This window comes from Hippopotamus amphibius, chromosome 4 (genome assembly GCF_030028045.1).
Source record: "Hippopotamus amphibius kiboko isolate mHipAmp2 chromosome 4, mHipAmp2.hap2, whole genome shotgun sequence".
NCBI classification, from domain to species: Eukaryota; Metazoa; Chordata; class Mammalia; order Artiodactyla; family Hippopotamidae; genus Hippopotamus; species Hippopotamus amphibius.
Window position 1 is genome coordinate 45,103,400 of NC_080189.1, and position 22,488 is coordinate 45,125,887.

Consider the following 22,488-nt stretch of genomic DNA (forward strand, 5'->3'; position numbering starts at 1 on the left):
TCAGAATGGCCATCATCACAAAATCTGGAAACAACAAATGTTGGAGAGGGTGTGGAGAAAAGGGAACTCTCCTGCACTGTTGGTGGGACTGTAAGTTGGTACAGCCACTATGGAAAACAATTTGGAGGTTCCTTAAAAAACTACAAATAGAACTTCCATATGATCCAGCAATCCCACTACTGGGCATATACCCAAAGAAAACCATAATCCCAAAAGAAACTTGTACCATAATGTTTATTGCAGCACTATTTACAATAGCCAGGACATGGAAGCAACCTAAATGCCCATCAACAAATGAATGGATAAACAAGATGTGGCATATATACACAATGGAATATTACTCAGCTATAAAAAGGGATGAGATGGAGCTATATGTAATGAGGTGGATAGAACTACAATCTGTCATACAGAGTGAAATAATTCAGAAAGAGAAGGACAAATATTGTATGCTAACTCACATATACAGAATCTAAAAATGGTACTGATGAACTCAGTGACAAGAACAAGGCCGCAGATACAGAGAATGAACTGGAGAACTCGAGGTATGGGAGGGGGCGGGGGGTGAAGGGGAAACTGAGATGAAGCGAGAGAGTAGCACAGACATATATATACTACCAACTGTAAAATAGATAGTCAGTGGGAAGTTGTTGTATAACAAAGGGAGTCCAACTCGAGGATGGAAGATGCCTTAGAGGACTGGGGCAGGGAGGGTGGGGGGGACTCGAGGGGGGGGGAGTCAAGGAAGGGAGGGAATACGGGGATATGTGTATAAAAACAGATGATTGAACTTGGTGTACCCCCCAAAAAAATAATAATTAAAAAAAAATAAAAAGAGCCATTCTTTCTTTTGGTACTTGAATTATCACTAGACATATGGCCATTCAGACAGAATAAAGCCTGTATTTCCAGGTCTCTATGACAGATACATCATATGATTACTGTCTCACCAATGAGATGGGAGCAGGGTGATATGTGCAACATCCAGACATACCCTTAAAAGCACTGAGTACGCACTCCCTTCCCCTCTTCCCAGCATGATAGTAGGCTGGAACAGCTATCTTGGCCTCAGATAGAAGCCACATTTTGAGAACAACAGAGCTGCCTACCAGTCCTGGACCACTTTATCTCCAGGTGGTTAAATCGACAGAAATAAACATCTTCCTTAATTAAGTTTGGTCTTTATTAAAGCAATCAAACTTGTTACTTAAATAACACAGAACTTATCTGAGCATAAAGATCCATCCAGCTTTGCTGACGCTTAAAATTTAATTTCACTTGATTGGATCCTGGTACCAAAAAACAACCAGATGTAGAAGACATTGGGACAACTGGGGAAATTGGAATATGACTGCATGTTAGATAACATTAGGAATTATTGTTAATTTCCTTACATGTGATCATGGTATTGTGATTACATAAGAGAATGTTCTTATTTGGAGATGTGTGCTGCAGTAGCTTTGAGTGAAGTGTCACAAGATCTGTAACTTACTTTCAAATGCTTCACCCACCAAAAAAAAAAAGTGTGTATACATTGTATACACATGTATATACATTTACAACTATTGACTCTAAATGGTGGAAATGTGCACATTCATGTTACTTGTTCTGATATTTAAATTTTTCCACAATAAAAAATATAAACAAAGTGTTCAAATATATTCCTTTTGTATACAAATGCACTTTAACCATCAAGGAGGGAATTGAGCATTAAATTGAGCAGGACCTCAGAGGAAAGCAATAAATTTAATCTTAATAAGTCAAGAATCAGAGACAGAAATACAATCAATGAAACACATGCAATGACCTTGACCTATAGGGAAGGATATTACTGTAACCAAAATATACTCTCTGTATTATTAAAGAATGTGAGGTCAAGGCATGTATACTTTCAAGCAGAAATACCAATAAAATTTGAGTTCATCTCAATATGTTGAATGTTACTGAACCACAAATCTTCCAGTCTCCCAAAGACCTTAAAGAAGTGGTCCTCACAGTGTGCCTCCCAGACCACCAGCATCAGCACTGTCTAGGAAATTCTTAGAAATGCAAATCCTAGGGTCCCATTCTACATCTATGGAATAAAAAACTATGACGTTAAATGGTACTGATGAATCCAGGGCAAGAATAAAGATGCAGATGTAAAGAACGGACTTGAGGACACAGTGGGGAGGGGGGAAGCTGGGACGAAGTAAGAGAGTAGCACTGACATATATACACTACCAAATGTAAAATAGATAGCCAGTGAGACGTTCCTGCATAACATAGGGAGATAAACTCGATGACGGGTGATAACTTAGAGGGCCAGGACAGGGAGGGTGGGAGGGAGTTGCAGGAGGGAGGGGATATATGTATAAATAGAGGGAGGGGATATATGTATAAATACAGCTCACTCACTTTGGTGTACCTCAAAAATTGGCACAACAGTGTAAAGCAATTATATTCCAATAAAGAGCTTAAAAAAAAAAAAACTATGATGTTACGGCCCAGCAAGCCTAGGTTTTAACAAGCCCTAAAGGCTATCTGATGCATGCTAAAGTTTGAGAACTACTACTTTCTCACAGTATGACAAAGAGCTAGAGCTTGAAGAAAACTTGAGCCCCAGAGAAAACTTGGCTCCTTATCATGATATATGAAGTCTTATTTCCTGAAACTCTAGCAATATAGAGGAGAGTACTTAATATACTGTAGTGTCTACATGGGCTGCCCCTAGAGTCAGATAATCTGAATTTGAGTCCAGCTCGACCAATTAATCAGCTGTGAGTTTGGGCTCAAGTTTCCTTATCTGCAAGATCGTGTACCTACCTTAGTTAGCTCTTGAGAGAATTAAATTAAGGTACAGAAACTAGATTCAGCAGGCGTTAAATACTGCATCGCATTATTATTTTATAATTATTTTCTGTCTCATACTACATGTTGTATTAATATTTAACTACTTGCTGTTTCCCACATACATTGTGATGGTGCATACTTCTTTGCTTTTGCTTATATTATTACCTTTCCAAAAAAATTCTTACACTTGTCTTCCCCTGGGATAGTGGACATTTGCTGGATGCCTCCTTGTCATCCATTCCCTTCTCCTCCCATCTTTAGCCATGAGGCTTGAATGAGACTGACTTCATTCTAAACTTGAGGGTAGGTAGGCCCTGACTTATGTAAACTAATTAGTATCCCACTAGTCACAGTGATTAGTTAAGGGATGGTTATAATTTACAGCCAATGAAAGAAACTAAACCCCTAAACTGAGCTGAAACTAAAGAAAACCTTACTCTTCCCACTGGGGAGTAATATGTGAGGAGGATAAGGTCTGGAATCACGGAAGCCATTTGGCTTTCAAAAGGGTGCAGTTAAGAGAAGGCCATGGAAGACACTGTTTGAGCCAGTGCATCAAGCCTCACTTGGAGCCAAACCTATCCGTGAACTTCACAGGCAATAAATTCTCATAAATATTGAAGCTGAGTTGGGTCTGCGTCCCTGAATCAAGTGATCAACCCATTTGTCCTCTGAGAGACATCACAGGCCTGAAGTTCACGTCTTCCCAGAAATCTTCTCTTTCCCTTCAATTATCCTCCATCTGTGATCCTGCAGAGCCCCATCCTCACCTCCATCATACAACTAATCACTGAATGAAATTATCTGTTTGTGTCTCTCATTAACCCTAGATTAAACTCAAAGGTAGGAAGGTATATCTTACTCATCTTTGTAAATCCAACAATTAGAAAATGCCTGGCAAATAGGAGAAACATTAATAAATGTCTGTTGAACTGAAGTAAGCTAGGCAAAATAATTTATCTGCAGCTCAAATTGGCTGAGACTTTATTCTATGTGTTTCACATACTGCATTTTAAGTACACGAAAAATGCTTTCTTTATTACAATGTTGGCCACTGATGTTTAGAAAAATGTAGGGATCAATCCAAAACATTACTCAAAAATTAATAAATAAATCCTTCAAATCACTGTTTTGGAAGCCACCTCAAAATACATACCAAAGGCTCCCCTTACCAATAACGGGAACAAAAAGAACAGTCCAGAGAAGCCATGAAAGTTTTGTAGTTCTAATAGAACAGAGCCAACAGGAAGCCTTCGTAAAAATGATGGGATTTCAGGAGCTATTTAAATGACCTAGCCATGAACCTTACTCAAAGAGTCTTTACCACATGCTCAGTATTATATTAGGATCTGTAAGAAATATAGAACAACAGCAAATAACTACTACTGCCATTTACTGAGCACCTGCTATATTCCTGCCTTTGTGCTAAACATTTACCCAACATATAGCTACAATCTTTAATAACAATAGTCCCATTTTACACATAAGAAGACTGAAACCCACAGAGCTTAAATAATGTGTCTAATGCCAAAGAATTAGAAAATGACAGCTAGTACTCAAATCAGAATTTGACTCCATTATACTGCACTGGATCCATTTTTTAAAATAACATAAAGTTAGTATATAAAATCTAAATGATGTGAAAAAGACTAAGTACTATAGAAAATCAAAGAGCTTCATTACAGTGAACTTCCTGGGAAAGATTTCATGATAGAGGTAGGATACAAGTAGGATGTATCCTACCTGTATCTCAACTGAGAAGGATGCCTAGACTGAGAAGGATAGGTAGGACGAAAAGGGATCAAAGGTAAAAGCAGAGTAAATTTTTGCAAGAGAAAAAGAACATATTAGAAAAAGATACAGAGGCAGTTAGACTTGATCCAATGCAATGGATCAAGTTTTACCAACAGGGTATGAAATGTAAAAGCAACAGATTGAAAAGATGACAATATCTAAGGGATGCCTCCTCAAAAGTTATGCCTAAACAATACAGGGGAAAAATATCTTTTAAAGATGAAATAATTAGGAAGGGTGGAGATTTCATCAGAATTTAAAATCTGAATATTTATCTCACTAATCTTAACCATGATAAGAGAAAAATAAGCACTGTGATTTGAAATACTATTTGCAAGATCTAGGAACAAACTGACAAAGGACCTACCAAAATCATTTTGAAAGAGCTTTGGAAATCAGTATTTTTCATTTTCAAAGTCAAAAAATATTGTGCTTGTGGGGATGCGTGGGTGGGGGCAGGAAAGTTCCTTTATGGCAGCCTCATGAAATGAATATTTATTAAAAAGTGTCTCATTTCCTGGTGTTAAAGCTTTAACATGATGCATAAACTGGTAATCAATTACATGTTTAATTGAATGCTAGATTAACAGTTTTCTTTACTAAATTATAGTTTATTCACTAAAACGGCCTGTAGCAGCGTGTGTGTGTGTGTGTGTGTGTCCACACTCAGTTCTCTCCACCATGCATGATCCAGAGCATTTTCCAGCATTCATTATTATAGCAACAAGGGTCCCACAGAGTGTAATTCTGAATACCATTTCCTCCATTTCTCTGCTATCTTTTTCCTCCCCTGGAATCTATGTAGCAGAGCAAGTGGAATGGCATACATGAAAGAAGACTACCATTACTCAGCATGCTACATGCTTTCTGAATCTCTCTATGCTCATATTTCTTTTACACATTGAGTAAAAACACAAGCGAAGAAATGCAAACGTGACCTGTGGTCAAGCATATATTGCAGTTCAGCGTGCAGCTGTCAAAAATACTTGGTCTTTCTCCAAGTCTGAAAAAACACATGAAAAACAGCTGTATAGGTAGTCAAAGAGGCAGACAGGAAACATCAAGAGACTGATACATAAGAATAGAAGAGTCTAAAAGTCTGCGGAACTTCCGCTCACTTTATGCGTGCACGAGAAAAGGTTTTGTTGTTGTTGTTACAGAAAAACTGAAACACTAATTTATTAATCTTTATTTCAAACTTAACTCAAAAATAATACAACATGTTTTCCATAAGCAAGGACATAAAAATGTTCAGAATAGGATTTCAACAGATATTGACTTAAAAGCAAATGGTAGATGGATTTCTAGAGCTTGCAGGATTGTAAATTTGCCATTAAATATCATTTCTGTGCTTTTCACTCATATCATTATAGAAATAAAACTATCACCATTGTTTTGAGATACATGCTACTATTTGGCTATGCTTAATAATTAATAGTTGGTGATTAACTGCAGAAAAGAATAGCTAACTTCTTTCTTATTGCTCTCTCTCTCATATTCTTTTTTATTTGAGCATTGAAAAAGTAATTAGTATCTAATAATAATTCAAGCAGATTCTAAGTTTAAAATCTTAGAAATAAATAAATATTTATTTATTTATTTAAAGTCCTAAGAAAACAGAGGAAATCAACAAATAGGATACATGTGTTGACCTAAATGGCTAATATTTTTACATATGTACCAGTGAAAAATTACACAAATTCTCAACTATTATTCAAGTGTTACCCCAATAAATAACTTCATGAGACTAATTACTTTAAGACTCAAGAAAATAAAAATTGGGTCTACATACTAACTCTTCCTATGAACTTGCCTTTTGACATTTTAATGTGTCTCATTTTAATAGGAACTTTAATAGTCTTACAAAGACCACTAGTGTGTGTTCCACCAAGCTATTTATCACAATTTCCCCCCCTAATCTGTGAACAAGGTTAACAACATATTATAAAGAAATTACAACCATTCATTAAATTAGCATTACATGTGATAGATCCAATATGAATGCAATGTTAAAGTTTAAAAGAAGGCCCTAAGCATTATATTATCACTTGCATCCACAAAATGCTGGGTGAAGTACTTTGTTAAATGTAATGATCATGAAAGGTTTGAAAACATTCTCCAGAATTCACATTCATTCAACAAATTCCACAAACATTCACTGTACCCAATATGTGTTAGGAGAGATAGTCACTACCCTCAGAAAGTTCAGTGAATACGGAGTTATAACAATGTAAGAAAAGAGGCATACTAAAATAATTTAAAAGGCTATGGAAGCATGACTAACAGTATCTGGAAGAATCAAGAAAAGTTTCAGAACAGAAATAACACTTGGCTTTTTCAGGCTGAGAAAGAGTTTGCCAGACATTCAGAGAAGCAAAAGCAGAAGGCACACCACTCAGAGACTTGGATTACAGGGTTACAAGAGAGCCATGTCTGAAGAGGAATAAAACCAGTAAATATTGAGGGAGGGCATTGATTGGAGGGAGATTCTGCTGATGAAGATGGCAGGCATGCTCATCAGAACTGATGGCAAAGCCACAACTTAAGTCCAGCTTTGCTGCAACCTTATTTTAGCCCTGAAAGCTCTATCAGGTTTCCTCATCTATAAAGTAATCATATGAGAAGACTGTATGATGCTCTTATAATGATAAAATACAATAAAATGCTTACTGGCTGGTACCTAATAAGCTTTCAATAAATGGTAAGTAATTCATATTACTGGATTACCAGTTTCCTTACAGACCAAATTATGTGAAAAACTTAAAACTGCGAGGAAAAAAACCCTTCAGACCAAAAAGGATAAAATTTAATATGGGAAGGAGCACACACCAAATCAGAAATTCACCCTTTTTGCCAAAGCAAAGGATTTTTAAGACTTCAAGAACTGTGGAAAATCTCTCAAAACCTAGGTCTTTGTGAACTGCTGTCTATTCAAGATGATTTTCTGTCTATTTTTAAGTTTACTCTCCTCAAGACAGCAATTTCTCTAACATGATAACTATTGAAATCGCTAAAGAAGTACATTATGAATGTGTCAGAAAGCCCTATCTGGAAATGAGCTGTCTCTGCCTCTACACCCTTCCCCAACACACAGATATCCATATTCTTCCCCTACCCCCAACCCTGCCTCTCTTTTATTGATGCTTCTTGTAGGATGACCCTGAGTGACATAGACAGATGATATCATTCAGCAGAGCCCATTATTTATTAGCATTCCTTTCTTTTCTCTCATCCAAAAGGAAAATTCTTAAAAGGTGAGTATAATGTTGGGAATATATTTTTTTAAATAACTGGTTTCAAAGTGAGATAAATTTCTCAAGGTAATAGCCAGCCATTATAAGAAACCCAGAAAACTCTCCCCAAACAATATTTTAAAAAAGAAAAAAATTAAATACCTCTTCATTTTGTACAAATATTCTTCATTTGCAATATTATCAGTCCCATAAAGCAATAACTCCAGAAACTAAATATTTGCTTTTTACATATTGGTAACTCTCAATGCTAAAATCATCAGTATAAGAAGGAAGGAATAAGAAAAAGAAGGAATAAGAATAAGGAAAGAAGGAATATAGTCTACACTGAATTCACTATAAACAATTAAATTAGGTTGTAGAAAAAATAAAGTCAAGAAATTCTCAGTTGAGGTTCAACTTCATCTAAACTCATACAATTCTACAAGGCAAACCAAAGTGAGTTTGGGATAATGACAACAACTTTAAGTTTCCTGAACTGTCAATTCTTATCACAAAGTTTGATGTGCCACTTAACCATCGTTGGGTCTATTAAATGTCCTTGGATTCTTCTAAATGAAGCAGTTAAAATACCATACCTTGAATAAAAGTCATAAAAATACACCAAAGTAATCATCTTAATATGCAGATGCAATCATGTTATCAACCCACTCAGAAACTTCAAAGGTACACCAGTGTCTCCAGAAATAAGTAGAAATTAATATGCAGGATATCCAAAGAACTCTTTAATGTATCTGCTAAATGAATTTTGACTACTCCCTCTCATCCAGTTGCAACCACTAAATACTCCAGGTAACATAAGCTTGCCCTAAATGCCCTTATGTGTTTGTTACTCTAGTTCAATTCACGTCAGGTACCATTCCCCCATCTTAACCTCATAAAATCCTTCTACATATCCTCCATCCCCAGGATCCAACCCCACCACTTTGAAGCTTTCTCCAATCCCCTTTAGGCATAAATAACTCATTCTCCCTCTACTCTTTCTTAGTACATTCTGCATCACTGCCTATTAGTACTGACAATATTTTTCCTGGTGATACAGCTAAATTTGGCATCTCTCTCTCCCCTCCTCTACTGCCATCAATGAAGCATAAAATCCCTGAACGTAAGTCAATTTTGTTTTCATTGTCTGGCTCACAGCACTGAGTATGGTCCCTTATATGTCGGTGCTCCAAAAATACCTGTTCAAGTCAACTGAACCCTCATGAAAGTAGAAAACCATGTCAAACTAAGTACCAGGATGCCAATGATCATCAAGTGGGCCAAGATATTTAACAGTATCACCACATTCACATGAAAACCCCTTGAGATCTGGCATTAAGCTTCATTCACCACACCTTCCCACCCCAAATAGTCCCTAGTATACACTAGAGATCAATAAATATTTATTGAATGAATGAATGAATAGCAGCAAAGTAAAAGTTGTATGGAAAAGGCCCTGAAACAATTAGTTTTAATAGGTGACACTTAATAAATTGAAATTCTAAATTATTTCAGGGCTTAGTACTATGCCAAAAGACAAAGTATTCATTGTATGTGCAACATCAGATACACTAGGAAATACTAAGAAGAGAAGGAAAAGTGAAGGATAACTCTGCTCTTAAGAAAGATAAAGCCTAATGGAAAGACACAGGAAATAAAGGTGGGCTGAGGGAGGATGGCAAAAGGAAAATATATAAATGAGATGGGAATCACTTAACCATAAAGAATAAATTGTGGAAGCCCAAAGAGGATACTAAAGAAACAGAATGATCTTTAAATCCATCAGTATTTCATAAAACTCTAACTTCAAAAACATACACAGATTAAGTCTTAAAGCTTTAGTAATTTTTTGAGTCCTGGGTACAAAGTCTTTCTCTGGGTAATATGAAACAAAGGATTATTACCAGCAAGAAAAGTACCCCAAAAAAGCATACTGAATAGGATACTCTCTGGCTATTCCTCGTTCTTTTCTCTCTTTTTTTTTTTAATGTTTATTTTTGGCTGTGTTGGGTCTTCGTTGCTGCACACGGGCTTTCTCTATTTGTGGCGATCAGGGGCTTCTCGTTGCAGTGCACAGGCTCTAGGTGCATGGGCTTCAGTAGTTGCAGCACACAGGCTCAATAGTTGTGGCTCACAGGCTCTAGAGCGCAGGCCCAGTAGTTGTGGCCCATGGACTTAGTTGCTCCGCAGCATGTGGGATCTTCCCAGAGCAGGGATCAAACCCATATCCCCTGCATTGGCAGGCGGATTCGTAACCACTGCGCCACCAGGGAAGTCCTATTCCTTGTTCTTAAAGCAGGATGGTATATCATAAAAGAACAAATTGAGCAAACATAGAAAAGTATCAAATGTAGTATAAAGTATTAATACACAGTGGAAAGAGCAATTATTTTGAATCAAAAAGACAACATGGTTATGTTTTGAATCCTGCTCTGACACATTCTAGATATGTGACTTTGGCTACTTTGTTTAATTTCATTCCCTCTGTTCCTTCACATACAAAATAAACCTTATCACAATCTCTATATCCCATTTGGGTTGCTGTATAGATTAAAGAAGGAAGTATATGCAAACTGCCCAGCTTAGAACCTGGAACATGGTGGCAATGCATGCCAATCTTAAGTCCAAATTTAGCACACTTATAAAAATAATCAAACCAACTTTCCCTAGTACCTACACTTACATCTTGAATATCAGATACAGTAATTAAGTCATTAAGTCTCACTCTTTGGGTATAAAAGGGAAGTAAACATCTCAAGGAAAAGTCAGGACAAAAGGTGACCAGGAAGTTGGAAATCATACAGTTCAGAAGTTCTAATCTTTATCTGCTAAAGTACTTGCTAAATCAGTGATCCCAGGCTCTTAAATTTCACTGATCTATAAAATTTCAGAAACTACTGAGGAACATCATAGGTTGTCAACCTTGTAAACTGCCCAATAAGGAGATTTAAAAAAAAAAAAACATAAAGACTATCATTACCAACTAACATTTTTGACAAAGACAATGCAAAACAAATAGGTTGGAAGTAGAAAATGTTAGTACTAAGCATAGCACTTTAACTGAACAATTTAGCTTTATGAAAAATTTACTACATTAGCTAATTTTTTTTTCATTACCTTAAGACCATTTAAAATTTTAACGGGGCATATCATTTGAGAACCACTAGTTTATCCCAGCGTGAACCACTTTTAAAGAACTCCCCACACCAGCGCTTAAATACCACTAGTATAAGGAAACTCAAAAAACAAACACAAAAAGTTTTCCCTCTATAAGAAGAAAGGAAAAACTGGTTCCAAAACCTATTCAGGCCTAGGTTAGGTGAGAAAACAAGCATTTAACATAATATGTTGGCTTTTTACAAACTCACCAAAGTAAGACAAAGGCTCCCTCTGCTGACAAGTAGACAAAGAATCAATCCTATCAAAAGGCAACTGACTTCAAAAATCTTGCCAACACTGACTGGATATCACATTGGCTTTTACTATTCTCTATCAAAGACTAGTTTTACTTTCTATCCTAAAAGAGTGGAATATAGCTCCATCTGATATAAATGTGAAAGACATGCATAACTAGATAACACTCCATGTATATTTCAATAAATCTTTTCAAACCAGTTTTCAAATTTCTTGGTGTCTGCTCTATGCTCTAAAGGTTAACTGAGCTAGAATGTCAAACAAAAAAGAAATTAAAGAAGGCTAAAGAAATGAGGTGGGTTTCAAGAGGTTACATAGAACAAAGGTAGAAATCTTATGAGATTAATAGAAGCAAATTAAAGACTTCAAAATTAACAATAATAGCAGGTTACAAGCACTGGCCCATATATTATTAACATCTAACTCCAGCAACTATTCTGTAACTTGGGAAGATCAAGAACTATTGTTCTCATTTGACTGCAGAGAGACCTAAGGCTCAGGAAAGTCTGACAGTTTGCTAAGGACACACAGGTGGTAAATGGCAGAGGCAGAATTCAACCCTATACATCTTCTAATCTTCAGTCTGCTGCTCCAGCTGAAAACTATGCATAAAGAGATACTTTAATGACATGCTCTCTAAGTTCCTTTCTGATTTCAAATTTCACAATGCCTAACATCACAAATGCACTTGGTATGCTTATAAATAACATCGGATTTAAATATAAAATGTTAAATATTTCACTTTGGCAGACAAAACTTGATATAGCTGCTTGGTGAATTATTTGCGATAATTTATTTATTCTTGTCATTTCCAAAAGGATTGTTTGCAAAGGTAAATAAAACTAAACAAATTATAAAATAAGTAGATGAGGATAACAGCAGATAAAACTCTGATTCTCCCCCTAAACATTACTGAATAAACTCTTTGTTAAAAGCAGCATTTTGAGTACTTCAATATGCTGCCTCCCCTTAAAAAAGGTAAATAAAATTCAGGAGGCAAACACTAAGTGAAAGTGAGAACCCACAAAGGTAAACAGAGCCCCTGGGGCATTCTCCTAAACCATATACCCTCAGCATCAGTTTTCTTAGTCTCAGAATGACATATGGTAAAGGAGAAAAACCTTGGGGCCCACTCTAAGAGGGAAATTCAATTGATTCTACACATTATCTTTCTTCCCCTGGCACAAAGGGCTCTACCCTTAGTGAAAGGAGAACTTAGAAACAGCATTCCCCCTACCACTCCCAAGCCCAAGAGAAAGCAAAGTAAAATGCCTATCTCAAAACTTGGAATGAGATGAAGGAAAAAAAAAAATCTCTGCTAAGAATTCACAAACCCAAAATAAAAAAAAAAAAAAAAAACAAAAAAAAAAAAAACAAAAAAAGAATTCACAAACCCCAAGCTGATCTTAATGTTGGTTTTCAGAGCAAATTCACTCTACTGACTTGCCCAAGAAGCCACAATCTGTGGAGTTAGTATAAAGTGACCCTGGGTTAGAAGTACCACCAAGCCCCTGACAAAAGAAAGTTCAAATCTTTGAAGGAACACACCAATCGTTCCCATGGATAAAGTTTCAAGAAAATGACCTCACAGGCAAAAATCACAATACACAAGGAATTGGAGGCAATATGAGCAAGAGATAGCAAAAAAAATAGAGAGCAGAATCGGAACTGCAAAGACTTCATTTAGTGAAATTATCAACAGAGGATAAAAGTACTATATTTTACGTTCAAAGAAATAAAAACAGGTATTAAAAATATAAACAAAAGATTTTATCAATCACCAAGCAGCTTTTTTATTTTTTTTATTGGAATATAATTGCTTTACATACCAAGCAGCTTTTTTAAAAGGACCAAATAAACTATTTTTCAAACCTGAAAGTGAAAAAAAAGCAAGAATAACCTATACATATTTAAAAACAAGACCAATAAAGAATGATTACTCCTCCCACATATCAAAACATATTATACATTAATTTTTTTAAATACAGTATTGGCATTCTTTATAGATACACTATTTATGGACAAATGAATCAAGGAAAAGGAATAGAGTCTAAGAGCAAATTAATGATTATACAGGAATTTAGTATATGAGAAAATTAGCATTTCAACTTATAAAAAGAATATTCATAAATGGTGCTTGGACAACAGGATATATATTTGGGAAAAAAATTAAATTAGAGCCCTACTATACAAGATATCTAAAAATAAATTCCAGAAAAGTTAAGAAAACATATGAAAATATTTTAGAATCATAGTGTAGGACAGGTCTTCATCAGAATGATACAAAGATCAGAAGCCATAACAAAAAAGATTGAAACATTTAACGTCATAAAAAATTAAAGTATTTGTACCATTAAGTAAATGAACAAAGTTAAAAGTTAAAAGCCTATCGTTCACAGGACACAACCTTGGGCAAACTGCTTAATCTTGCCAAGCCTAAATTTTCTTGTGCGTGAAATGAAAATAATGACCTAACTTACAGGGTTGCTTTGAGAATTAAATGGGAAAGTTAAGGTTAAATACTTAGTCTTAGGTGGTAGCACCTAGCAAGTGCCCAATAAATATTTTTTGTTACTATTTCAAATTATGAAAATATAACATATCACTTTTGCCCATTAAACGGAGATTTTGAACTTTTTAAAAAATGATAATACATGATGTTGGCACAGATATTACACATAGCTGAGAAAAGGGTATATTTGGCCCATCTCCCTGACATAAAGCAATTTATAATGTGTATCAAAAGCTTTTTGTCTCAAGTATCTAGTCTTAGGGTTTTTTTAATTTGTTTTTATTTTTATTAGGCTATAGGGGATGGACTGGGAAATATTTCTGCAAGTTATGGGATATGTCCATTCTAATTTTCCTGGGATAGCTTTTTCTTTTTTCTTGGAGCTGCTGCTCTTGCAGGCAGCAGCCTCTTCAGGTCCACTGCTGAGTGGCTCCTCCATGGAAGAAAATTTCCTCTTTTTTCTTGGGGACACTCTTGTTTCCTGGTTACTCTTTGGGCAAAGATTTCTTCCTCTTGGGAAGACGTCCACTGCCAGCTGTCTCTTCAAGATCACTACCAACCAGCTCCTCCTTGGAAAAAGATTTCTTTTTCTTAGGTTTAGAGAAGGAGACAGATAGGTCTTCCATTTCATTCTTCTGAGGAGCCTCCTAGGGCTTTTGCTTTTTCTTCTTCTTGGGTCTTTCACTTGTCTCCTCATACCCCTCTGCAGTACTACTGCTGTTTTCTGAAGATGCCAAGAAACTGCAGCCAACTGTTTCTTTTCTTTCTTCAAGCGTTACTTCTCCTGTTTGTCCAGCTTCCTAGTAATCTCAGCAGCCACTTCCTCTGAACCATTGCCTCCTTCATGACATCCAGATTCTTTCATGGAATCTCTCCAGTCTCACAGAAGGACAGCTGCTCCTCAACTTATTCTAGAAGCTTCTCCTCAAATACACTGGTGGGTACCTCAGAGAAGCAATCAATTCATGAGGCAATACTGCATTTGTTTGCCAGGTATCGGGAGATGCAGCCTTTGTTCTTAGCAGCTGCTCGGCCAATGAAGGTAGAGTGGAAAATGGGTCCATATTTCGGGGTGTTAGCCCTTGTCTTCAGGGGTCAGGAAATATGGTCCCTTTGCTGGGCCCAGGGAATCACTCAGACACCAGGACTGGCCATCACCCCCATAGCAGAGGCCTGTATAGGTTAGGGAGCCCTGGTCAACCATCACCATGAGTCCCCCAGTTTAGGATTTTAGAAAGAAAAAATAAAAAGTCTTAGGATTTTAGTAGAAAAGTAGCTGCCAGGAGGCAGGGATAAAGGAAATAGGGAGAGATTGGTAAAAGGATACAAATTTTCAACTATGAAATGAATAAGGCCTGAGGATTTAATGTAAAACGTAGTTGATAGCACTTTATAATTAAAATGTTAAGAGAGTAGAACTTACACGTCCTCACCCAAAAAAAATAAAAAAAGATAAATATGTGAGTTGAGGGATGTGTTTTAAATCGGGAGAATCCTTAAACAATATGTACATATATCAAATCACCACAATGTACACTTTAAATACAATGTACACTTACAATTTTATAGGTCAATTATACCTCAATAAAGCTAAATTAAAATAAGAAAATTGATTAAATACAATGGTCATAATTACTAGTATTTTGAACCTCTGTGAGTGTCTGTTAGAATTTCTACTGTCTTGTTTCTATGAGTTTAGCTTTTCTTTAGATTCCACATAAGTAAACGCAGCATTTTGTTTTTCTTTGTCTGGCTTATTTCACTTAGCATAATGCCCTCAGCATCCATCCCTGTTGTCACAAATGGCAGGACTTCCTTCTTTCTCATAGCTGAATAATGTTTCATTATATGTGTATCTACCACATCTCCTTTATCCATTCATCTATTGATGGATGCTTAAGTTGCTCCATACCTTGGTTATTATGAATAATGCTGCAGTGAACAAAGGAGTACAGATAGCTCTTTGAACTCCTGCTTTCATTTCCTTTAGATATATACCCAGAAGTAGGATCGCTGGATCATATGGTAGTTCCATTTTTAATAGTTTGAGGAACCTCCATACTGTTTTCCATAGTAGCTGCACCAATTTACATTCCCATCAACAATGAATAAGGGTTCCCCTTTCTCCACATCCTCACTAACACTTGTTATTTCTTGTCTTTTTCATGATAGCCATTCTAACAGGTGTGAGACAATATCTCATTGTGGTTTTGATTTGCATTTTCCTGATAATTAGTATTATTGAGCACATTTTCATGTACTTGTTGGCCATCTGGGTATCTTCGTTGAGAAAATGTCTATTCAATTCCTCTGCCCATGTTTAAATTGGATTGGTTGGGGTTTTTTTCTATTGAGTTAAACAAGTCCTTTCTGTATTTTGGATATTAATTCTTTATCAGACATATGATCTGCAAATATTTTCTCCCATTCCATAGGCTGCCTTTTCATTTTGTTGATGGTTTCCCTTGCTGTATAGAAGCTTTTAGTTTGATGTAGTCCCACTTGGTTTTGGGGTGGGGGGAGGGTTTGAGGGTTTTTTTAGGCGGTGATTATTTATTTTAAGATTTGCAAGTAATCTCATGAATACATTTTTGTTACAATAATTATAACGATATAGTCAAAGAAAAGGTCCCTTTTGGCCCCACTCACTTTTCTTTCCAAATAATTTATCAAAAATCTGATAGAAATGACAAATCTGAATGGTCATCATTTTCTCAATAAGAAAAAGTATGCTAGCTACTCCTTGCTACTCAATTTTGATCATCAGGCAATTTTTCTGTGGGTATAAAATTTATAGTATTTCTATTTCTCTTTTGATTTTTTTGTGGTGCTAAAAAAATGTTCTCTTTTTTATTCTTTCCAGTTTTATTGATATAATATTTGAGAGTTGTTAGGAGAGTAGATCCTAAGAGTTCTCATCACAAGGAAATATATATATTTTTTTGCATCATATGATGGATGTTAACTAAACTTACTGTGGTAATCATTTCACAATATACTGTAAGTCAGATCATTTATGCTGTATGCTTTAAACTTATACACTGTTATATGCCACTTGTTTATTTTTTCTTTGTTGCCTTTGCTTTCAGTGTGAAATCCAAGAAATCATTGCCATGATCAATGTCAAGAAGCTTACCCTCCACGTTTTCTTCTAGGGGTTTTATGGTTTCAGGTCTTACATTTAAGTCTTTCATCCATTTGGAGTTGATTTTTGTGTACGGTATAAGATAAGGATCCAGTTTCATTCTTTCATATGTAGCAATCCAGTTTTTCCAGCACCATCATTTCCTCATTGTATATTCTTGGTTCCTTTGTTATAAATTAATTTCTGAGCTCTCTATTCTGCCCCATTGATTTATGTACCTGTTTTTATGCCAATACCATATTGTTTTGATTGCTATAGGTTTGTAATGTAGTTTGAAATCAAGAAGTATGATTTCTTCAGCTCTGTTCTTTTTTTCTCAAGATTGCTTTGACTACTTGGGGTCTTCTGTGGTTCCATACAAGTTTTAGAATGACCATAGTATTTTTAAAGCAAAATATTAGCAATGATTCCACTAAAAGTGGTAAATCATAGAATTCTCTGTAATCATTTAGAATCATATTCCAGTAGAATGCTGATTTGGTAAATGTTTGTAATATTGTTAAGTGAGAAAAATACCTTAAAAGAGTAAATGCAATATGAATCTGGTTTTATGTCAAAATAAAAAGGCAAAATAAATACACTAGAATAGTCATAATGATTAGTTAGTTCTTAGTTTCGAGTAGAGATTATTTTATTTCCCTTCTCATATAAACCTCATCCAAAGTTTCCAAAATGAACATGTTACTTAAAAAAATTTTTTTTAATGGAAGGAGTAGGTATCCATCAAACTTCCTACCACTCCTGAAGCTCAGGCCCCATCAATGATTGGCTCTGCCATGGGGCATAAAGATCAAAGTTCAAGCAAACATTTTTAAAAATCACATTACAAAACAAAGAAATTGAATCTTGGCAAGAAGGCAAATATGTTAGAACACTTTTGGCAAAATGATGACCTAAATTTTAAAATTGCTGATTTATAGTCTTCTTTCCAGAAGTAGACAAAGACGTCTATTCCAAACAGGTTGTTCTTATCTCATGAAATAAAACAATGCCATCTGTACATGAAATATCTCTCTATTCTTAAGGATGAGGGAGAAGGGAAGAAAAGTGAGGAGAGAACAGAGACACCATGCGTTCACCTCATCATAAAGTAACTGATACAACTTCTAAGGAAGCCCTGTTTCTACCGATAATAAAATGTCATCTGAGGGACTTCCCTGGTGGCACAGTGGTTAATAATCTGCCTGCCAATGCAGGGGACACGGATTTGATCCCTGGTCTGGGAAGATCCCACATGCCGGGGAGCAACTAGGCCCGTGCACCACAACTACTGAGCCCGTGTGCCACAAGTACTGAAGCCTGCACACCTAGAGCCCATGCTCTGCAACAAGAGAAGCCACCACAATGAGAAGCCTGCACACCGCAACAAAGAGTAGCCCTCACTCGCCACAAGTAGAGAAAGCCCAAGTGCCGCAATGAAGATCCAATGCAGTCAATAAATGAATAAATTTATAAAAAAATAAAGTAAAATAAAATGTCATCTGGGCCACGAAAATGCCAGATTCTGACTGATCTTGATCTTCACCAGGATAAGAGTTTGAATAAACAGTAATTACTGAGTAGCCTACCTAGAAATACCTGATATATTTGGAATCTTTATCAATTTATTTTCACACAGTAAAAATCCAATAAAAGTCAGAAACAGGTTATAACAATGTTATTTCTCTAGAAGATGATAAAGACTTTAAAGGCCATCAAGAGTAGAATACCTGTGGCTCAAGTCCACCAGCTCCCAGACTGGGTTCAAAATTAATCAGCAGAAAATGTTACACAATGACTTCTGTTGTTCAGTATCATTATCAGATTGATGTATGTTACTCTCATCTCTCCAGCCATGTGGAAAGATCCTTGGGGAAGGAATAATAAGCATTCAAAAAATATTTGTCTGACTAAATCTTATTGATTTTTCATTCCTGCTAATAGCCATGGGTTTTCTTCAGTAGCTTTCTGGAACTCTTCCATTACTCAAATGGGCTTTCAGTGAGAAGGTTAATTAAAATCACTGTTAAAGAATGTACTGAGATAACTGTAGTACCAGAAGTGAGGAAACTCCTGTGCTCAACTTATTTGATCAAACTTCAAATTTTCTAGAACGTTTAGCCAACTGCCTCTATTCTCCATCATAAGATCAACAAGTACAACTGTACTCCTAAGTATAATAAAACATAAATAATAAGATACATGCCACAGTCAGTCCAATGGAATAGTCGCCTGTGAGCTTTACTCTGGGGTTGTATATCAAAGAAGAGTGAGCCAATGCAAAAAGAGACTGCCCACAATAGTAAATTTTGGATGCAATCTCCATGGCTAAATAAATTATGAAACATCCACATATAGAATTCTATGAAGCCCATACAAGAATGAGGTAAGTCTATATGTTTGGACATAGAAACACATCCCTGTAAATGAAATGAGCAAGTTGTAGATGAAAATATAGAGAGTGATACCATTGACATGAAACAAAATAAAATAAAACCAAATATGTTTATAAATGCATTGAATAATGTACGCAAGTGCAAGGTTGTTCACCAAGCAACTTACCTTGAGAGAAGAGTGAAATTTCATAGGCAGTAAGGAAATAACCAAGGGACTTTTATTCTTTTTTTAAAAATAAGGACGTATTTATGTTTTTAATAAATATATAAAGAATTACAAATACATTCAATGATTTATAAAAAAATATTAAAAGCATTAGGTAGTGTATGTACCAACAGAAATTAATTATGATGTACTGTTGACCCTTAGACACAAACAGGGGTTGTGGCGCTGACCCTCCACACAGTCTAAACTCCAAGTATAATTTTACAATCAATCCTCTATATTCATGGTTCCACATGAGCAGATTCAACCAACCTAGAATCATGTAGTACTACAGTATGTATTCATTAAATACACTCCAAGTATAAATGGACCCACGTAGTTCAAACCCATGTTGTTCAACAGTCAACTTACATGTATGCATAAAACAAATTCTATGCCATTAAAAATGATGAAGTAGATTTATACTCATTAACATGGAAAGACAGTCACAATTTATAAGGCAAAATGGCCAGGAATGAATACTATTACCCATTTTGTTTAAAGTATATATGTATATATAAATGAATATACAAAAGTCACTGATCACAATTAGTCATAAAATTTAACAGTAACCCACTGTATAATTATTTTTTATTCATTTAACTGAATTCTCTAATCTGTAAACAATTAATATGGTAGTAGAGTAATAAGGAAAAAAATTCTTAAAGCGGTTTCTTTACAAAGAGCTATATATCTAAAGTTTATGAATAAATAATTGTTAATACAGTTTCTAGTCACACAAAGTAAAGTGAAAAATATATGACAAGAGAAAATAGCCAAGTATTTCAGGTAAAGTTAGTTAAGAACCTGAATTGCCCAGGTAAGCACCTTCACTTTTCTACTTCACCTTCTACTTCACTTCCTACTTCATTCCTGTATATGTACACACAACCTCAGTTGCTTTGCATCTGCCAGTGCACAAAAATTTCCATCTTCAGTCATGTGTATAACTTTAAAAGGCCAATCAATTTTGTAAAGGACAAAAAAGCTGCCAGTGAAGCCAAGAACTTAATTTAACATCATTCTAACAGAAGCTGTGGCATTTTAATGCACCTTTATAAAACCCATAAAACAAGCATTATAATGAAAGAGAATGCCACAAAACTAACTATTAAAATGATGACTTTTAACCTTTTTAATGCACTATGGGCAGTCAACAATTTTTTTAAATCCTGAGGCCCTAATGCACCTTAAGCTTTATAAGAGAAAACTCCACTCCCAAGTTCAAAATACTCATTGCTTGAAAGTAATAATAAATTCCCTAGTGAAACACTGGGTTCTGGTTTTAATTAGAAGTAAATGTACTAAGATTGCCACCTCCTGCTGAAGAAAAAGTCAAGTCCTTCATGACCTACCTCAAGCGGATTTTCAAAAGACCTCAGATCTGAAACCTGTCTTAAAGAAAGAAAGAGGAAAGGAGAATAGAAAAATAGATATTCTCATGCAGAAAAACAAGTGAGTCCACAAACTATCCAATGCCACCAAATGCAAAATTCTTATTTCCCAAAAAAGTAAAATATACTTTTCAAAAGTAAAATGTCCATGTTCTGAGATAACAGATAAAATTCCTTACATGATGGCATTCCTCTAACAAAATATTAAAATATACTTGTCACATGTCAAATTTAAAACCAAAATATATCAGCAATGACAAAGTCAAGGAGGAAAAAAATGAGATTACATAATAAAACCATGACTTCTATTATTGTCCATGCAAAAAAATTCATCTGATGATACAATGAATGTTGAAAAACATCAGTATTTCCCAAAAACTTTATTTTTCTCTATTCCCTTGAGATTACCATTATGAGATTTAAGCCTTGAAATTTTCAAATCTTTTAATATATATGTGTGTATATATGTATATGTATATATAAGTATAGGTATATACACATACACATATATACCTATATATATATATAAATATATGTAACTATACAGAATTCTGACTGTCAATTTCCTAATCTGTAGAATGGGAATATCTACTTCACAGGTTTTTTCAAGAATTAAACAGAGGGCTTCCTTGGTGGTGCAGTGGTTAAGAATCTGTCTGCCAGTGCAGGGGACACAGTTTCAAGCCCTGAGCTGGGAAGATTCCACATGCCGCGGAGCAACTATGCCCGTGTGCCACAACTACTGAAGCCAGCGTGCCTAGAGCCCATGCTCCACAACAAGAGAAGCTACTGCAATAAGAAGCCCGCACATGGGGCAGGGAGGGTGGGGGGGAATCGGGGGGGGCGTCAAGGAAGGGAGGGAATATGGGGATATGTGTATAAAAACAGTTGATTGAACCTGGTGTACCCCCCCAAAAAAATAAAATAAAATAATAATAAAAAAAAAAAAAAAAGAAGCCCGCACACCCCCAACAAAGAGTAGCCCCCGCTCTCACAAGTAGAGAAAGCTCGTGTGTAGCAGCGAAGACCCAATACAGCCAATAAATAAATTAATTAAAAAAAAAAAAGAATTAAACGGAAACATGTGAAGGAAACTGGCACAGTAACAGACACATAACCATAACCTGCAATCAAAATATGTTTTTCTTAGCATTTGGAGAGAAAATAAATATTTCAAAGTTAATAGCCTTTATTAGAAGATATCTTTAACACAAGAAAAAGAAACAACATCTGCCGTTGCCTTGTTTTTTCCCTCTTAAATCAAACACACTCTCCAAGATATTTTAATAGCTTTTTACTGACTTCATATTTTGGGATGCCAGTTATACAATCTGAGTAGCTTTTATTTAAAAAAAAAAATGATTGGTCTAACAAAAACATAAATTAACGTATGAAACACAATGCTGTTCCTCCTTATAGAAAGTTCATATGCTTTAATATCACATAAAATAAAATAAGCCATTAGTCAATAAATCTCTAATGACTCCAAAATGAGAAAGCAAAAAGTTAAAAATGAAAACTGCCCCTCTCCTAGATAAAATAAATAATATTCTGAACAGATCATTTGTAATTTATAAAAATGTATTT

The 22,488-nt window shown here is 35.4% G+C and overlaps 1 protein-coding gene and 1 non-coding gene across 11 annotated transcripts in view; both read right to left on the reverse strand.

Moving 5' to 3' along the window:
• The window catches only part of BBS9 (Bardet-Biedl syndrome 9), a 452,928-nt gene that overhangs the window by 357,363 nt on the left and 73,077 nt on the right, over positions 1-22,488 (reverse strand). The window lies entirely within an intron of this gene.
• On the reverse strand, positions 14,911-14,996 carry LOC130852873 (small nucleolar RNA SNORD86). Its single transcript, XR_009053576.1, has one exon. It is a non-coding gene; the product is annotated as a small nucleolar RNA SNORD86 (small nucleolar RNA).